This window comes from Lissotriton helveticus, chromosome 9 (genome assembly GCF_964261635.1).
Source record: "Lissotriton helveticus chromosome 9, aLisHel1.1, whole genome shotgun sequence".
Lineage (NCBI taxonomy): Eukaryota > Metazoa > Chordata > Amphibia > Caudata > Salamandridae > Lissotriton > Lissotriton helveticus.
Window position 1 is genome coordinate 835,446,452 of NC_136070.1, and position 18,964 is coordinate 835,465,415.

Here is an 18,964-nt window from a genome sequence, read left to right on the forward strand (position 1 = left end):
GGAAAGCATTGGATAGCGTAGGGGTAAAAATGACTATTCCCACTCCAGAGAGTGCAACAGTAGGAAAAGCGTTGGATAGCGTAGGGGTAAAAATTACTATTCCCACTCCAGAGAGTGCAACAGTAGGGAAAGTGTTGGATAGCGTAGGGGTAAACATTAATATTTCCACTCCAGTGAGTGCAATAGTAGGGAAAACATTGGATAATGTAGGGGTTTAAATTACTATTCCGACTCCAGTGAGTGCAACAGTAGGGAAAGCGTTGGATAGCGTAGGGGTAAAAATTACTATTCCCACGCCAGTGAGTGCAATAGTAGGGAAAACATTGGATAGCGTAGGGGTTTAAATTACTATTCCCACTCCAGTTAGTGCAACAGTAAGGAAAGCGTTGGATAGCGTAGGGGTAAAAAATACTATTCCCACTCCAGAGAGTGCTACAGTAGGGAAAGCATTGGACAGTGGGAGGGTAAAAACTACAATTCCCACTCCAGTGAGTGCAACAGTAGGGAAAGCGTTGGATAGCCTAGGGGTAAAAAGTACTATTCCCAGTCGAGAGAGTGCTACAGTAGGGAAAGCATTGGACAGTGAGAGGGTAAAAATTACTATTCCCACTCCAGTGAGTGCAATAGTAGGGAAAACGTTGGATAGCGTAGGGGTTTAAATTACTATTCCCACTCCAGTTAGAGCAACAGTAGGGAAAGCGTTTCATAGCGTCGGGGTAACAATTACTATTCCCACTCCAGAGGGTGCAACCGTAGGGAAAGCGTTGGATAGCATAGGGCTAAAAATTATTAATCCCACTCCAAAGGGTGCAACAGTAGGGAAAGCGTTGGATAGCATAGGGGTAAAAATTACTATTTCCACTCCAGAGAGTGCAACAGTAGGGAAAGCGTTGGATAGCGTAGGGGTAAAAATTACTATTCCCACTCCAGTGAGTGCAACAGTAGGGAAAGTGTTGGATAGCGTATGGGTAAAAATTACTATTCCCACTTCAGAGAGTGCAACAGTAGGGAAAGCGTTGGATAGCGTAGGGTTAAAAAATACTATTCCCACTCCAGTGAGTGCAATAGTAGGGAAACCATTGGATAGCGTAGGGGTAAAAATGACTATTCTCACTCCAAAGAGTGCAACAGTAGGGAAAGCGTTGGATAGCATGGGGTAAAAATTACTATTCCCACTCCAGAGAGTGCAACAGTAGGGAAAGTGTTGGATAGCGTAGGGATTTAAATTACTATTCCCACTCCAGTTAGTGTAACAGTAGGGAAAGCCTTGGATAGCGTAGGGGTAAAAAGTACTATTCCCAGTCGAGAGAGTGCTACAGTAGGGAAAGCATTGGACAGTGAGAGGGTAAAAATTACTATTCCCACTCCAGTGAGTGCAACAGTAGGGAAAGCGTTGGATAGCATAGGGGTAAAAATTACTATTTCCACTCCAGTGAGTGCAATCGTAGGGAAAATGTTGGATAGCGTAGGGGTTTAAATTACTATTCCCACTCCAGTGAGTGCAACAGTAGGGAAAGCGTTGGATAGCGTAGGGGTAAAAATTACTATTCCCACTCCAGTGAGTGCAACAGTAGGGAAAGCGTTGGATAGCGTAGGGGTAAAAATGACTAATCCCACTCCAGAGAGTGCAACAGTAGGGAACGCGTTGGATAGCGTAGGGGTAAACATTACTATTTCCACTCCAGTGAGTGCAATAGTAGGGAAAACATTGGATAACGTAGGGGTTTAAATGACTATTCCCACTCCAGTGAGTGCAACAGTAGGGAAAACGTTGGATAGCGTAGGGGTTTAAATTACTATTCCCACTCCAGTTAGAGCAACAGTAGGGAAAGCGTTTCATAGCGTCGGGGTAACAATTACTATTCCCACTCCAGAGGGTGCAACCGTAGGGAAAGCGTTGGATAGCATAGGGCTAAAAATTATTAATCCCACTCCAAAGGGTGCAACAGTAGGGAAAGCGTTGGATAGCATAGGGGTAAAAATTACTATTTCCACTCCAGAGAGTGCAACAGTAGGGAAAGCGTTGGATAGCGTAGGGGTACAAATTACTATTCCCACTCCAGTGAGTGCAACAGTAGGGAAAGTGTTGGATAGCGTAGGGGTAAAAATTACTATTCCCACTTCAGAGAGTGCAACAGTAGGGAAAGCGTTGGATAGCGTAGGGTTAAAAAATACTATTCCCACTCCAGTGAGTGCAATAGTAGGGAAACCATTGGATAGCGTAGGGGTAAAAATGACTATTCTCACTCCAAAGAGTGCAACAGTAGGGAAAGCGTTGGATAGCATGGGGTAAAAATTACTATTCCCACTCCAGAGAGTGCAACAGTAGGGAAAGTGTTGGATAGCGTAGGGATTTAAATTACTATTCCCACTCCAGTTAGTGTAACAGTAGGGAAAGCCTTGGATAGCGTAGGGGTAAAAAGTACTATTCCCAGTCGAGAGAGTGCTACAGTAGGGAAAGCATTGGACAGTGAGAGGGTAAAAATTACTATTCCCACTCCAGTGAGTGCAACAGTAGGGAAAGCGTTGGATAGCATAGGGGTAAAAATTACTATTTCCACTCCAGTGAGTGCAATCATAGGGAAAATGTTGGATAGCGTAGGGGTTTAAATTACTATTCCCACTCCAGTGAGTGCAACAGTAGGGAAAGCGTTGGATAGCGTAGGGGTAAAAATTACTATTCCCACTCCAGTGAGTGCAACAGTAGGGAAAGCGTTGGATAGCGTAGGGGTAAAAATGACTAATCCCACTCCAGAGAGTGCAACAGTAGGGAACGCGTTGGATAGCGTAGGGGTAAACATTACTATTTCCACTCCAGTGAGTGCAATAGTAGGGAAAACATTGGATAACGTAGGGGTTTAAATGACTATTCCCACTCCAGTGAGTGCAACAGTAGGGAAAGCGTTGGATAGCGTAGGGGTAAAAATTACTATTCCCACTCCAGAGAGTGCAACAGTAGGGAAAGTCTTGGATAGCCTAGGGGTAAAAAGTACTATTCCCACTCCAGAGAGTGCTACAGTAGGGAAAGCATTGGACCGTGGGAGGGTAAAAATTACTATTCCCACTCCAGTGAGTGCAACAGTAGGGAAAAAATTGGATAGCGTAGGGGTTTAAATTACTATTCCCACTCCAGTGAGTGCAACAGTAGGGAAAGCGTTGGATAGCCTAGGGGTAAAAATTACTATTCCCACTTCAGTGAGTGCAACAGTAGGGAAAGCGTTGGATAGCGTAGGGGTAAAAATTACTATTCCCACTCCAGAGAGTGCAACAGTAGGGAAAGCGTTGGATAGCGTAGGGGTAAACATTAATATTTCCACTCCAGTGAGTGCAATAGTAGGGAAAACATTGGATAATGTAGGGGTTTAAATTACTATTCCAACTCCAGTGAGTGCAACAGTAGGGAAAGCGTTGGATAGCGTAGGTGTAAAAATTACTATTCCCACTCCAGAGAGTGCAACAGTAGGAAAAGCGTTGGATAGCGTAGGGGTAAAAATTACTATTCCCACTCCAAAGAGGGCAACAGTAGGGAAAGTGTTGGATAGGGTAGGGGTAAAAATTACTATTCCCACTCCAGTGAGTGCAATAGTAGGGAAAACATTGGATAGCGTAGGGGTTTAAACTACTATTCCCACTCCAGTTAGTGCAACAGTAGGGAAAGCGTTGGATAGCGTAGGGGTAAAAATTACTATTCCCACGCCAGTGAGTGCAATAGTAGGGAAAACATTGGATAGCGTAGGGGTTTAAATTACTATTCCCACTCCAGTTAGTGCAACAGTAAGGAAAGCGTTGGATAGCGTAGGGGTAAAAAATACTATTCCCACTCCAGAGAGTGCTACAGTAGGGAAAGCATTGGACAGTGGGAGGGTAAAAACTACAATTCCCACTCCAGTGAGTGCAACAGTAGGGAAAGCGTTGGATAGCCTAGGGGTAAAAAGTACTATTCCCAGTCGAGAGAGTGCTACAGTAGGGAAAGCATTGGACAGTGAGAGGGTAAAAATTACTATTCCCACTCCAGTGAGTGCAACAGTAGGGAAAGCGTTGGATAGCATAGGGGTAAAAATTACTATTTCCACTCCAGTGAGTGCAATCGTAGGGAAAATGTTGGATAGCGTAGGGGTTTAAATTACTATTCCCACTCCAGTGAGTGCAACAGTAGGGAAAGCGTTGGATAGCGTAGGGGTAACAATTACTATTCCCACTCCAGTGAGTGCAACAGTAGGGAAAGTGTTGGATAGCGTAGGGGTAAAAATGACTAATCCCACTCCAGAGAGTGCAACAGTAGGGAACGCGTTGGATAGCGTAGGGGTAAACATTACTATTTCCACTCCAGTGAGTGCAATAGTAGGGAAAACATTGGATAACGTAGGGGTTTAAATGACTATTCCCACTCCAGTGAGTGCAACAGTAGGGAAAGCGTTGGATAGCGTAGGGGTAAAAATTACTATTCCCACTCCAGAGAGTGCAACAGTAGGGAAAGTCTTGGATAGCGTAGGGGTAAAAAGTACTATTCCCACTCCAGTGAGTGCAACAGTAGGGAAAAAATTGGATAGCGTAGGGGTTTAAATTACTATTCCCACTCCAGTGAGTGCAACAGTAGGGAAAGCGTTGGATAGCCTAGGGGTAAAAATTACTATTCCCACTTCAGTGAGTGCAACAGTAGGGAAAGCGTTGGATAGCGTAGGGGTAAAAATTACTATTCCCACTCCAGAGAGTGCAACAGTAGGGAAAGCGTTGGATAGCGTAGGGGTAAACATTATTATTTCCACTCCAGTGAGTGCAATAGTAGGGAAAACATTGGATAATGTAGGGGTTTAAATTACTATTCCGACTCCAGTGAGTGCAACAGTAGGGAAATCGTTGGATAGCGTAGGTGTAAAAATTACTATTCCCACTCCAGAGAGTGCAACAGTAGGAAAGCATTGGATAGCGTAGGGGTAAAAATGACTATTCTCACTCCAGAGAGTGCGACAGTAGGAAAAGCGTTGGATAGCGTAGGGGTAAAAATTACTATTCCCACTCCAAAGAGGGCAACAGTAGGGAAAGTGTTGGATAGCGTAGGGGTAAAAATTACTATTCCCACTCCAGTGAGTGCAATAGTAGGGAAAACATTGGATAGCGTAGGGGTTTAAACTACTATTCCCACTCCAGTTAGTGCAACAGTAGGGAAAGCGTTTGATAGCGTAGGGGTAAAAATTACTATTCCCACGCCAGTGAGTGCAATAGTAGGGAAAACATTGGATAGCGTAGGGGTTTAAATTACTATTCCCACTCCAGTTAGTGCAACAGTAAGGAAAGCGTTGGATAGCGTAGGGGTAAAAATTACTATTCCCACTCCAGAGAGTGCTACAGTAGGGAAAGCATTGGACAGTGGGAGGGTAAAAACTACAATTCCCACTCCAGTGGGTGCAACAGTAGGGAAAGCGTTGGATAGCCTAGGGGTAAAAAGTATTATTCCCACTCCAGAGAGTGCAACAGTAGGGAAAGCGTTGGATAACGAAGGTGTAAAAATTACTATTCCCACTCCAGTGAGTGCAACAGTAGGGAAAGCATTGGATAGCGCGGGGTTAAAAACTTACTATTCCCACTCCAGAGAGTGCAACAGTAGGGAAAGCGTTGGATAGTGTAGGGGTAAAAATTACTATTTCCACTCCAGTGAGTGCAACAGTAGGGAAAGCGTTGGATAGCGTAAGGGTAAAAATTACTATTCCCACTCCAGAGAGTGCAACAGTAGGGAAATCGTTGGATAGCGTAGGGGTTTAAATTACTATTCCCACTCCAGTGAGTGCAACAGTAGGGAAAGCGTTGGATAGCGTAGGGGTCCAAATTATTATTCCCACTCCAGTGAGTGCAACAGTAGGGAAAGCGTTGGATAGCGTAGGAGTACAAATTACTATTCCCACTCCAGTGAGTGCAACAGTAGGGAAAGCGTTGGATAGCGTAGGGGTTCAAATTATTATTCCCACTCCAGTGAGTGCAACAGTAGGGAAAGCATTGGATAGCGTAGGGGTAAAAATTACTATTCCAACTCCAGAGAGTGCAACAGTAGGGAACGCGTTGGATAGCGTAGGGGTAAACATTACTATTTCTACTCCAGTGAGTGCAATAGTAGGGAAAACATTGGATAACGTAGGGGTTTAAATTACTATTCCCACTCCAGTGAGTGCAACAGTAGGGAAAGCGTTGGATAGCGTAGGGGTAAAAATTACTATTCCCACTCCAGAGAGTGCAACAGTAGGGAACGCGTTGGATAGCGTAGGGGTAAAAATGACTATTCTCACTCCAAAGAGTGCAACAGTAGGGAAAGCGTTGGATAGCGTAGGGGTTTAAATTACTATTCCCACTCCAGTTAGCGCAACAGTAGGGAAAGCGTAGGATAGCGTAGGGGTAAAAATTACTATTCCCACTCCAGAGAGGGCTACAGTAGGGAAAGCATTGGACAGTGGGAGGGTAAAAATTACTATTCCCACTCCAGTGAGTGCAACAGTAGGGAAAGCGTTGGATAGCGTAGGGATAACAATTACTATTCCCACTCCAGAGAGTGCAACAGTAGGGAAAGCGTTGGATAGCGAAGGGGTAAAAATTACCATTCCCACTCCAGTGAGTGCAACAGTAGGGAAAGCGTTTGATAGCGTAGGGGTACAAATTACTGCTCCCACTCCAGAGAGTGCAACAGTAGGGAAAGCGTTGGATAGCGTAGGGGTAAAAATTACTATTTCCACTCCAGTGAGTGCAATAGTAGGGAAAGCGTTGGATAGCATAGGGGTTTAAATTACTATTCCCACTCCAGTGAGTGCAACAGTAGGGAAAGCGTTTGATAGCGTAGCGGTAAAAATTACTATTCCCACTCCAGTGAGTGCAATAGTAGGGAAAACATTGGATAGCGTAGGGGTTTAAACTACAATTCCCACTCCAGTTAGTGCAACAGTAGGGAAAGCGTTTGATAGCGTAGGGGTAAAAATTACTATTCCCACTCCAGTGAGTGCAATAGTAGGGAAAACATTGGATAGCGTAGGGGTTTAAACTATAATTCCCACTCCAGTTAGTGCAACAGTAGGGAAAGCGTTGGATAGCGTAGGGGTAAAAATTACTATTCCCACTCCAGTGAGTGCAATAGTAGGGAAAACATTGGATAGCGTAGGGGTTTAAATGACTATTCCCTCTCCAGTGAGCGCAACAGTAGAGAAAGCGTTGGATAGCGTAGAGGTAAAAATTACTATTCCCACTCCAGTGAGTGCAACAGTAGGAAAAGCGTTGGATAGCGTAGGGGTAAAAATTACTATTCCCACTCCAGAGAGTGCAACAGTAAGGAAAGCGTTGGATAGCGTAGGGTTAAAAAATACTATTCCCACTCCAGTGAGTGCAATAGTAGGGAAAGCATTGGATAGCGTAGGGGTAAAAATGACTATTCCCACTCCAAAGAGTGCAACAGTAGGGAAAGCGTTGGATAGCGTAGGGGTAAAGATTACTATTCCCACTCCAGAGAGTGCAACAGTAGGGAAAGCCTTGGATAGCGTAGGGGTAAAAAGTACTATTCCCACTCCAGAGAGTGCTACAGTAGGGAAAGCATTGGACAGTGGGAGGGTAAAAATTACTATTCCCACTCCAGTGAGTGCAACAGTAGGGAAAAAATTGGATAGCGTAGGGGTTTAAATTACTATTCCCACTCCAGTGAGTGCAACAGTAGGGAAAGCGTTGGATAGCCTAGGGGTAAAAATTACTATTCCCACTCCAGTGAGTGCAACAGTAGGGAAAGCGTTGGATAGCGTAGGGGTAAAAACTTACTATTCCCACTCCAGAGAGTGCAACAGTAGGGAAAGCGTTGGATAGCGTAGGGGTAAACATTATTATTTCCTCTCCAGTGAGTGCAATAGTAGGGAAAACATTGGATAACGTAGGGGTTTAAATTACTATTCCGACTCCAGTGAGTGCAACAGTAGGGAAAGCGTTGGATAGCGTAGGGGTAAAAATTACTATTCCCACTCTAGAGAGTGCAACAGTAGGAAAGCATTGGATAGCGTAGGGGTAAAAATGACTATTCTCACTCCAGAGAGTGCAACAGTAGGGAAAGCGTTGGATAGCGTAGGTGTAAAAATTACTATTCCCACTCCAGAGAATGCAACAGTAGGGAAAGCGTTGGATAGCGTAGGGGTAAACATTATTATTTCCACTCCAGTGAGTGCAATAGTAGGGAAAACATTGGATAACGTAGGGGTTTAAATTACTATTCCGACTCCAGTGAGTGCAACAGTAGGGAAAGCGTTGGATTGCGTAGGGGTAAAAATTACTATTCCCACTCCAGTGAGTGCAATAGTAGGGAAAACATTGGATAGCGTAGGGGTTTAAATTACTATTCCCACTCCAGTTAGTGCAACAGTAGGGAAAGCGTTGGATAGCGTAGGGGTAAAAATTACTATTCCCACTCCAGTGAGTGCAATAGTAGGGAAAACATTGGATAGCGTAGGGGTTTAAATTACTATTCCCACTACAGTTAGTGCAACAGTAGGGAAAGCGTTGGATAGCGTAGGGGTAAAAATTACTATTCCCACTCCAGAGAGTGCTACAGTAGGGAAAGCATTGGACAGTGGGAGGGTAAAAACTACAATTCCCACTCCAGTGAGTGCAACAGTAGAAAAAGCGATGGATAGCCTCGGGGTTAAAAATTACTATTCCCACTCCAGAGAGTGCAACAGTATGGAAAGCGTTGGATAGCGAAGCTGTAAAAATTACTATTCCCACTCCAGTGAGTGCAACAGTAGGGAAAGCGTTGGATAGCGCGGGGTTAAAAACTTACTATTCCCACTCCAGAGAGTGCAACAGTAGAGAAAGCGTTGGATAGCGTAGGGGTAAAAATTACTATTCCCACTCCAGGGAGTGCAACAATAGGGAAAGCTTTGGATAGCGTAGGGGTAAACATTACTATTTCCACTCCAGTGAGTGCAATAGTAGGGAAAGCGTTGGATAGCGTAGGGGTAAACATTACTATTTCCACTCCAGTGAGTGCAATAGTAGGGAAAACATTGGATAACGTAGGGGTTTAAATCACTATTCCCACTCCAGTGAGTGCAACAGTAAGGAAAGTGTTGGATAGCGTAGGGGTAAAAATTACTATTCCCACTCCAGAGAGTGCAACAGTAGGGAAAGCGTTGGATAGCATAGGGATAAAAATTACTATTCCCACTCCAGAGAGTGCAACAGTAGGGAAAGCGTTGTATAGCGTAGGGGTAAAAATTACTATTCCCACTCCAGAGAGTGCAACAGTAGGGAAAGTGTTGGATAGCGGAGGGGTAAAAATTACTATTTCCACTCCAGGAGTGAAATAGTAGGGAAAACGTTGGGTAGCGTAGGGGTTTAAATTACTATTCCCACTCCAGAGAGTGCAACAGTAGGGAAAGCGTTAGATAGCGTAGGGGTAAAAATTACTAATCCCACTCCAAAGGGTGCAACAGTAGGGAAAGCGTTGGATAGCATAGGGGTAAAAATTACTATTTCCACTCCAGAGAGTGCAACAGTAGGGAAAGCGTTGGATAGCGTAGGGGTAAAAATTACTATTCCCACTCCAGTGATTGCAATAGTAGGGAAAACGTTGGATGGCGTAGGGGTTTAAATGACTATTCCCACTCCAGTGAGCGCAACAGTAGGGAAAGCGTTGGATAGCGTAGGGGTAAAAATTACTATTCCCACTCCAGTGAGTGCAACAGTAGGGAAAGCGTTGGATAGCATGGGGTAAAAATTACTATTCCCACTTCTGAGAGTGCAACAGTAGGGAAAGCATTGGATAGCGTAGGGTTAAAAAATACTATTGCCACTCCAGTGAGTGCAATAGTAGGGAAAGCATTGGATAGCGTAGGGGTAAAAATGACTATTCTCACTCCAAAGAGTGCAATAGTAGGGAAAGTGTTGGATAGCATGGGGTAAAAATTACTATTCCCACTCCAGAGAGTGCAACAGTAGGGAAAGTGTTGGATAGCGTAGGGATTTAAATTACTATTCCCACTCCAGTTAGTGCAACAGTAGGGAAAGCCTTGGATAGCGTAGAGGTAAAAATTACTATTCCCACTCGAGAGAGTGCTACAGTAGGGAAAGCATTGGACAGTGGGAGGGTAAAAATTACTATTCCCACTCCAGTGAGTGCAACAGTAGGGAAAGCGTTGGATAGCGTAGGGGTAAAAATTACTATTCCCACTCCAGAGAGTGCAACAGTAGGAAAGCATTGGATAGCGTAGGGGTAAAAATGACTATTCTCACTCCAGAGAGTGCAACACTAGGGAAAGCGTTGGATAGCGTAGGGGTAAAAATTACTATTCCCACTCCAAAGAGGGCAACAGTAGGGAAAGTGTTGGATAGCGTAGGGGTAAAAATTACTATTCCCACTCCAGTGAGTGCAATAGTAGGGAAAACATTGGATAGCGTAGGGGTTTAAATTACTATTCCCACTCCAGTTAGGGCAACAGTAGGGAAAGCGTTAGATAGCGTAGTGGTAAAAATTACTATTCCCACTCCAGTGAGTGCAATAGTAGGGAAAACATTGGATAGCGTAGGGGTTTAAATTACTATTCCCACTCCAGTTAGTGCAACAGTAGGGAAAGCGTTGGATAGCGTAGGGGTAAAAATTACTATTCCCACTCCAGAGAGTGCAACAGTAGGGAAGGCGTTGGATAGCGTAGGGGTACAAATTAATATTTCCGCTCCAGTGAGTGCAACAGTAGGGAAAGCGTTGGATAGCGAAGGTGTAAAAATTGCTATTCCCACTCCAGTGAGTGCAACAGTAGGGAAAGCGTTGGATAGCACGGGGTTAAAAACGTACTATTCCCACTCCAGAGAGTGCAACAGTAGGGAAAGCGTTGGATAGCGTAGGGGTAAAAATTACTATTTCCACTCCAGTGAGTGCAATAGTAGGGAAAGCGTTGGATAGCATAGGGGTTTAAATTACTATTCCCACTCCAGTGAGTGCAACAGTAGGGAAAGCGTTGGATAGCGTAGGGGTAAAAATTACTATTTCCACTCCAGAGAGTGCAACAGTAGGGAAAGCGTTGGATAGGGTAGGGGTTTAAATTACTATTCCCACTCCAGTGAGTGCAACAGTAGGGAAAGCATTGGATAGCGTAGGGGTTCAAATTACTATTCCCACTCCAGTGAGTGCAACAGTAGGGAAAGCGTTGGATAGCGTAGGGGTAAAAATTACTATTCCCACTCCAGAGAGTGCAACAGTAGGGAACGCGTTGGATAGCGTAGGGGTAAACATTACTATTTCTACTCCAGTGAGTGCAATAGTAGGGAAAACATTGGATAACATAGGGGTTTAAATTACTATTCCCACTCCAGTGAGTGCAACAGTAGGGAAAGCGTTGGATAGCGTAGGGGTAAAAATTACTATTCCCACTCCAGAGAGTGCAACAGTAGGGAATGCGTTGGATAGCGTAGGGGTAAAAATGACTATTCTCACTCCAAAGAGTGCAACAGTAGGGAAAGCGTTGGATAGCGTAGGGGTTTAAATTACTATTCCCACTCCAGTTAGCGCAACAGTAGGGAAAGCGTAGGACAGCGTAGGGGTAAAAATTACTATTCCCACTCCAGAGAGGGCTACAGTAGGGAAAGCATTGGACAGTGGGACGGTAAAAATTACTATTCCCACTCCAGTGAGTGCAACAGTAGGGAAAGCGTTGGATAGCGTAGGGGTAAACATTACTATTCCCACTCCAGAGAGTGCAACAGTAGGGAAAGCGTTGGATAGCGTAGGGGTAAAAATTACTATTCCCACTCCAGTGAGTGCAATAGTAGGGAAAGCGTTGGATAGCGTAGGGATAAAAATTACTATTCCCACTCCAGAGAGTGCAACAGTAGGGAAAGCGTTGGATAGCGTAGGGTTAAAAAATACTATTCCCACTCCAGTGAGTGCAATAGTAGGGACAGCATTGGATAGCATAGGGGTAAAAATGACTATTCTCACTCCAAAGAGTGCAACAGTAGGGAAAGCGTTGGATAGCGTAGGGGTAAAAATTACTATTCCCACTCCAGAGAGTGCAACAGTAGGGAAAGCCTTGGATAGCGTAGGGGTAAAAAGTACTATTCCCACTCCAGGGAGTGCTACAGTAGGGAAAGCATTGGAAAGTGGGAGGGTAAAAATTACTATTCCCACTCCAGTGAGTGCAACAGTAGGGAAAAAATTGGATAGCGTAGGGGTTTAAATTACTATTCCCACTCCAGTGAGTGCAACAGTAGGGAAAGCGTTGGATAGCCTAGGGGTAAAAATTACTATTCCCACTACAGTGAGTGCAACAGTAGGGAAAGCGTTGGATAGCGTAGGGGTAAAAATTACTATTCCCACTCCAGAGAGTGCAACAGTAGGAAAGCGTTGGATAGCGTAGGGGTAAAAATTACTATTCCCACTCCAAAGAGGGCAACAGTAGGGAAAGTGTTGGATAGCGTAGGGGTAAAAATTACTATTCCCATTCCAGTGAGTGCAATAGTAGGGAAAACATTGGATAGCGTAGGGGTTTAAATTACTATTCCCACTCCAGTTAGTGCAACAGTAGGGAAAGCGTTAGATAGCGTAGTGGTAAAAATTACTATTCCCACTCCAGTGAGTGCAATAGTAGGGAAAACATTGGATAGCGCAGGGGTTTAAATTACTATTCCCACTCCAGTTAGTGCAACAGTAGGGAAAGCATTGGATAGCGTAGGGGTAAAAATTACTATTCCCACTCCAGAGAGTGCAACAGTAGGGAACGCGTTGGATAGCGTAGGGGTAAACATTACTATTTCCACTCCAGTGAGTGCAATAGTAGGGAAAACATTGGATAACGTAGGGGTTTAAATTACTATTCCCACTACAGTGAGTGCAACAGTAGGGAAAGCGTTGGATAGCGTAGGGGTAAAAATTACTATTCCCACTCCAGAGAGTGCAACAGTAGGGAACGCGTTGTATAGCGTAGGGGTAAAAATGACTATTCTCACTCCAAAGAGTGCAACAGTAGGGAAAGCGTTGGATAGCGTAGGGGTAAAAATTACTATTCCCACTCCAGAGAGTGCAACAGTGGGGAAAGTGTTGGATAGCGTAGGGGTAAAAATTACTATTTCCACTCCAGTGAGTGCAATAGTAGGGAAAATGTTGGATAGCGTAGGGGTTTAAATTACTATTCCCACTCCAGTTAGCGCAACAGTAGGGAAAGCGCAGGATAGCGTAGGGGTAAAAATTACTATTCCCACTCCAGAGAGTGCTACAGTAGGGAAAGCATTGGACAGTGGGAGGGTAAAAATTACTATTCCCACTCCAGTGAGTGCAACAGTAGGGAAAGCGTTGGATAGCGTAGGGGTAAAAATTACTATTCCCACTCCAGAGAGTGCAACAGTAGGGAAAGCGTTAGATAGCGTAGGGGTAAAAATTACTAATCCCACTCCAAAGGGTGCAACAGTAGGGAAAGCGTTGGATAGCATAGGGGTAAAAATTACTATTTCCACTCCAGAGAGTGCAACAGTAGGGAAAGCGTTGGATAGCGTAGGGGTAAAAATTACTATTCCCACTCCAGTGATTGCAATAGTAGGGAAAACGTTGGATGGCGTAGGGGTTTAAATGACTATTCCCACTCCAGTGAGCGCAACAGTAGGGAAAGCGTTGGATAGCGTAGGGGTAAAAATTACTATTCCCACTCCAGTGAGTGCAACAGTAGGGAAAGCGTTGGATAGCATGGGGTAAAAATTACTATTCCCACTTCTGAGAGTGCAACAGTAGGGAAAGCATTGGATAGCGTAGGGTTAAAAAATACTATTGCCACTCCAGTGAGTGCAATAGTAGGGAAAGCATTGGATAGCGTAGGGGTAAAAATGACTATTCTCACTCCAAAGAGTGCAATAGTAGGGAAAGTGTTGGATAGCATGGGGTAAAAATTACTATTCCCACTCCAGAGAGTGCAACAGTAGGGAAAGTGTTGGATAGCGTAGGGATTTAAATTACTATTCCCACTCCAGTTAGTGCAACAGTAGGGAAAGCCTTGGATAGCGTAGAGGTAAAAATTACTATTCCCACTCGAGAGAGTGCTACAGTAGGGAAAGCATTGGACAGTGGGAGGGTAAACATTACTATTCCCACTCCAGTGAGTGCAACAGTAGGGAAAGCGTTGGATAGCGTAGGGGTAAAAATTACTATTCCCACTCCAGAGAGTGCAACAGTAGGAAAGCATTGGATAGCGTAGGGGTAAAAATGACTATTCTCACTCCAGAGAGTGCAACACTAGGGAAAGCGTTGGATAGCGTAGGGGTAAAAATTACTATTCCCACTCCAAAGAGGGCAACAGTAGGGAAAGTGTTGGATAGCGTAGGGGTAAAAATTACTATTCCCACTCCAGTGAGTGCAATAGTAGGGAAAACATTGGATAGCGTAGGGGTTTAAATTACTATTCCCACTCCAGTTAGGGCAACAGTAGGGAAAGCGTTAGATAGCGTAGTGGTAAAAATTACTATTCCCACTCCAGTGAGTGCAATAGTAGGGAAAACATTGGATAGCGTAGGGGTTTAAATTACTATTCCCACTCCAGTTAGTGCAACAGTAGGGAAAGCGTTGGATAGCGTAGGGGTAAAAATTACTATTCCCACTCCAGAGAGTGCAACAGTAGGGAAGGCGTTGGATAGCGTAGGGGTACAAATTAATATTTCCGCTCCAGTGAGTGCAACAGTAGGGAAAGCGTTGGATAGCGAAGGTGTAAAAATTGCTATTCCCACTCCAGTGAGTGCAACAGTAGGGAAAGCGTTGGATAGCACGGGGTTAAAAACGTACTATTCCCACTCCAGAGAGTGCAACAGTAGGGAAAGCGTTGGATAGCGTAGGGGTAAAAATTACTATTTCCACTCCAGTGAGTGCAATAGTAGGGAAAGCGTTGGATAGCATAGGGGTTTAAATTACTATTCCCACTCCAGTGAGTGCAACAGTAGGGAAAGCGTTGGATAGCGTAGGGGTAAAAATTACTATTTCCACTCCAGAGAGTGCAACAGTAGGGAAAGCGTTGGATAGGGTAGGGGTTTAAATTACTATTCCCACTCCAGTGAGTGCAACAGTAGGGAAAGCATTGGATAGCGTAGGGGTTCAAATTACTATTCCCACTCCAGTGAGTGCAACAGTAGGGAAAGCGTTGGATAGCGTAGGGGTAAAAATTACTATTCCCACTCCAGAGAGTGCAACAGTAGGGAACGCGTTGGATAGCGTAGGGGTAAACATTACTATTTCTACTCCAGTGAGTGCAATAGTAGGGAAAACATTGGATAACATAGGGGTTTAAATTACTATTCCCACTCCAGTGAGTGCAACAGTAGGGAAAGCGTTGGATAGCGTAGGGGTAAAAATTACTATTCCCACTCCAGAGAGTGCAACAGTAGGGAATGCGTTGGATAGCGTAGGGGTAAAAATGACTATTCTCACTCCAAAGAGTGCAACAGTAGGGAAAGCGTTGGATAGCGTAGGGGTTTAAATTACTATTCCCACTCCAGTTAGCGCAACAGTAGGGAAAGCGTAGGACAGCGTAGGGGTAAAAATTACTATTCCCACTCCAGAGAGGGCTACAGTAGGGAAAGCATTGGACAGTGGGACGGTAAAAATTACTATTCCCACTCCAGTGAGTGCAACAGTAGGGAAAGCGTTGGATAGCGTAGGGGTAAACATTACTATTCCCACTCCAGAGAGTGCAACAGTAGGGAAAGCGTTGGATAGCGTAGGGGTAAAAATTACTATTCCCACTCCAGTGAGTGCAATAGTAGGGAAAGCGTTGGATAGCGTAGGGATAAAAATTACTATTCCCACTCCAGAGAGTGCAACAGTAGGGAAAGCGTTGGATAGCGTAGGGTTAAAAAATACTATTCCCACTCCAGTGAGTGCAATAGTAGGGACAGCATTGGATAGCATAGGGGTAAAAATGACTATTCTCACTCCAAAGAGTGCAACAGTAGGGAAAGCGTTGGATAGCGTAGGGGTAAAAATTACTATTCCCACTCCAGAGAGTGCAACAGTAGGGAAAGCCTTGGATAGCGTAGGGGTAAAAAGTACTATTCCCACTCCAGGGAGTGCTACAGTAGGGAAAGCATTGGAAAGTGGGAGGGTAAAAATTACTATTCCCACTCCAGTGAGTGCAACAGTAGGGAAAAAATTGGATAGCGTAGGGGTTTAAATTACTATTCCCACTCCAGTGAGTGCAACAGTAGGGAAAGCGTTGGATAGCCTAGGGGTAAAAATTACTATTCCCACTACAGTGAGTGCAACAGTAGGGAAAGCGTTGGATAGCGTAGGGGTAAAAATTACTATTCCCACTCCAGAGAGTGCAACAGTAGGAAAGCGTTGGATAGCGTAGGGGTAAAAATTACTATTCCCACTCCAAAGAGGGCAACAGTAGGGAAAGTGTTGGATAGCGTAGGGGTAAAAATTACTATTCCCATTCCAGTGAGTGCAATAGTAGGGAAAACATTGGATAGCGTAGGGGTTTAAATTACTATTCCCACTCCAGTTAGTGCAACAGTAGGGAAAGCGTTAGATAGCGTAGTGGTAAAAATTACTATTCCCACTCCAGTGAGTGCAATAGTAGGGAAAACATTGGATAGCGCAGGGGTTTAAATTACTATTCCCACTCCAGTTAGTGCAACAGTAGGGAAAGCATTGGATAGCGTAGGGGTAAAAATTACTATTCCCACTCCAGAGAGTGCAACAGTAGGGAACGCGTTGGATAGCGTAGGGGTAAACATTACTATTTCCACTCCAGTGAGTGCAATAGTAGGGAAAACATTGGATAACGTAGGGGTTTAAATTACTATTCCCACTACAGTGAGTGCAACAGTAGGGAAAGCGTTGGATAGCGTAGGGGTAAAAATTACTATTCCCACTCCAGAGAGTGCAACAGTAGGGAACGCGTTGTATAGCGTAGGGGTAAAAATGACTATTCTCACTCCAAAGAGTGCAACAGTAGGGAAAGCGTTGGATAGCGTAGGGGTAAAAATTACTATTCCCACTCCAGAGAGTGCAACAGTGGGGAAAGTGTTGGATAGCGTAGGGGTAAAAATTACTATTTCCACTCCAGTGAGTGCAATAGTAGGGAAAATGTTGGATAGCGTAGGGGTTTAAATTACTATTCCCACTCCAGTTAGCGCAACAGTAGGGAAAGCGCAGGATAGCGTAGGGGTAAAAATTACTATTCCCACTCCAGAGAGTGCTACAGTAGGGAAAGCATTGGACAGTGGGAGGGTAAAAATTACTATTCCCACTCCAGTGAGTGCAACAGTAGGGAAAGCGTTGGATAGCGTAGGGGTAAAAATTACTATTCCCACTCCAGAGAGTGCAACAGTAGGGAAAGCGTTGGATAGCGAAGGGGTAAAAATTACCATTCCCACTCCAGTGAGTGCAACAGTAGGGATAGCATTTGATAGCGTAGGGGTAAAAATTACTATTCCCACTCCAGAGAGTGCAACAGTAGGGAAAGCGTTGGATAGCGTAGGGGTAAAAATTACTATTTCCACTCCAGTGAGTGCAATAGTAGGGAAAGCGTTGGATAGCATAGGGGTTTAAATTACTATTCCCACTCCAGTGAGTGCAACAGTAGGGAAGGCGTTTGATAGCGTAGGGGTAAAAATTACTATTCCTGCTCCAGAGAGTGCAACAGTAGGGAAAGCGTTGGATAGCGTAGGGGTAAAAATTACTATTCCCACTCCAGTGAGTGCAATAGTAGGGAAAACGTTGGATAGCGTAGGGGTTTAAATGACTATTCCCTCTCCAGTGAGCGCAACAGTAGGGAAAGCGTTGGATAGCGTAGGGGTAAACATTACTATTCCCACTCCAGTGAGTGCAATAGTAGGGAAAGCATTGGATAGCGTAGGGGTAAAAATGACTATTCTCACTCCAAAGAGTGCAACAGTAGGGAAAGCGTTGGATAGCGTAGGGGTAAAAATTTCTATTCCCACTCCAAAGGGTGCAACAGTAGGGAAAGCGTTGGATAGCATAGGGGTTAAAATTACTTTTTCCACTCCAGAGAGTGCAACAGTAGGGAAAGCGTTGGATAGCGTAGGGGTAAAAATTACTATTCCCACTCCAGTGAGTGCAATAGTAGGGAAAACGTTGGATAGCATAGGGGTTTAAATGACTATTCCCTCTCCAGTGAGCGCAACAGTAGGGAAAGCGTTGGATAGCGTAGGGGTAAAAATTACTATTCCCACTCCAGTGAGTGCAACAGTAGGGAAAGCGTTGGATAGCGTAGGGTTAAAAAATACTATTCCCACTCCAGTGAGTGCAATAGTAGGGACAGCATTGGATAGCATAGGGGTAAAAATGACTATTCTCACTCCAAAGAGTGCAACAGTAGGGAAAGCGTTGGATAGCGTAGGGGTAAAAATTACTATTCCCACTCCAGAGAGTGCAACAGTAGGGAAAGCCTTGGATAGCGTAGGGGTAAAAAGTACTATTCCCACTCCAGAGAGTGCTACAGTAGGGAAAGCATTGGAAAGTGGGAGGGTAAAAATTACTATTCCCACTCCAGTGAGTGCAACAGTAGGGAAAAAATTGGATAGCGTAGGGGTTTAAATTACTATTCCCACTCCAGAGAGTGCAACAGTAGGGAAAGCGTTGGATAGCCTAGGTGTAAAAATTACTATTCCCACTACAGTGAGTGCAACAGTAGGGAAAGCGTTGGATAGCGTAGGGGTAAAAATTACTATTCCCACTCCAGAGAGTTCAACAGTAGGGAAAGCGTTGGATAGCGTAGGGGTAAACATTATTATTTCCACTCCAGTGAGTGCAATAGTAGGGAAAACATTGGATAACGTAGGGGTTTAAATTACTATTCCGAATCCAGTGAGTGCAACAGTAGGGAAAAAATTGGATAGCGTAGGGGTTTAAATTACTATTCCCACTCCAGTGAGTGCAACAGTAGGGAAAGCGTTGGATAGCCTAGGGGTAAAAATTACTATTCCCACTCCAGAGAGTGCTACAGTAGGGAAAGCA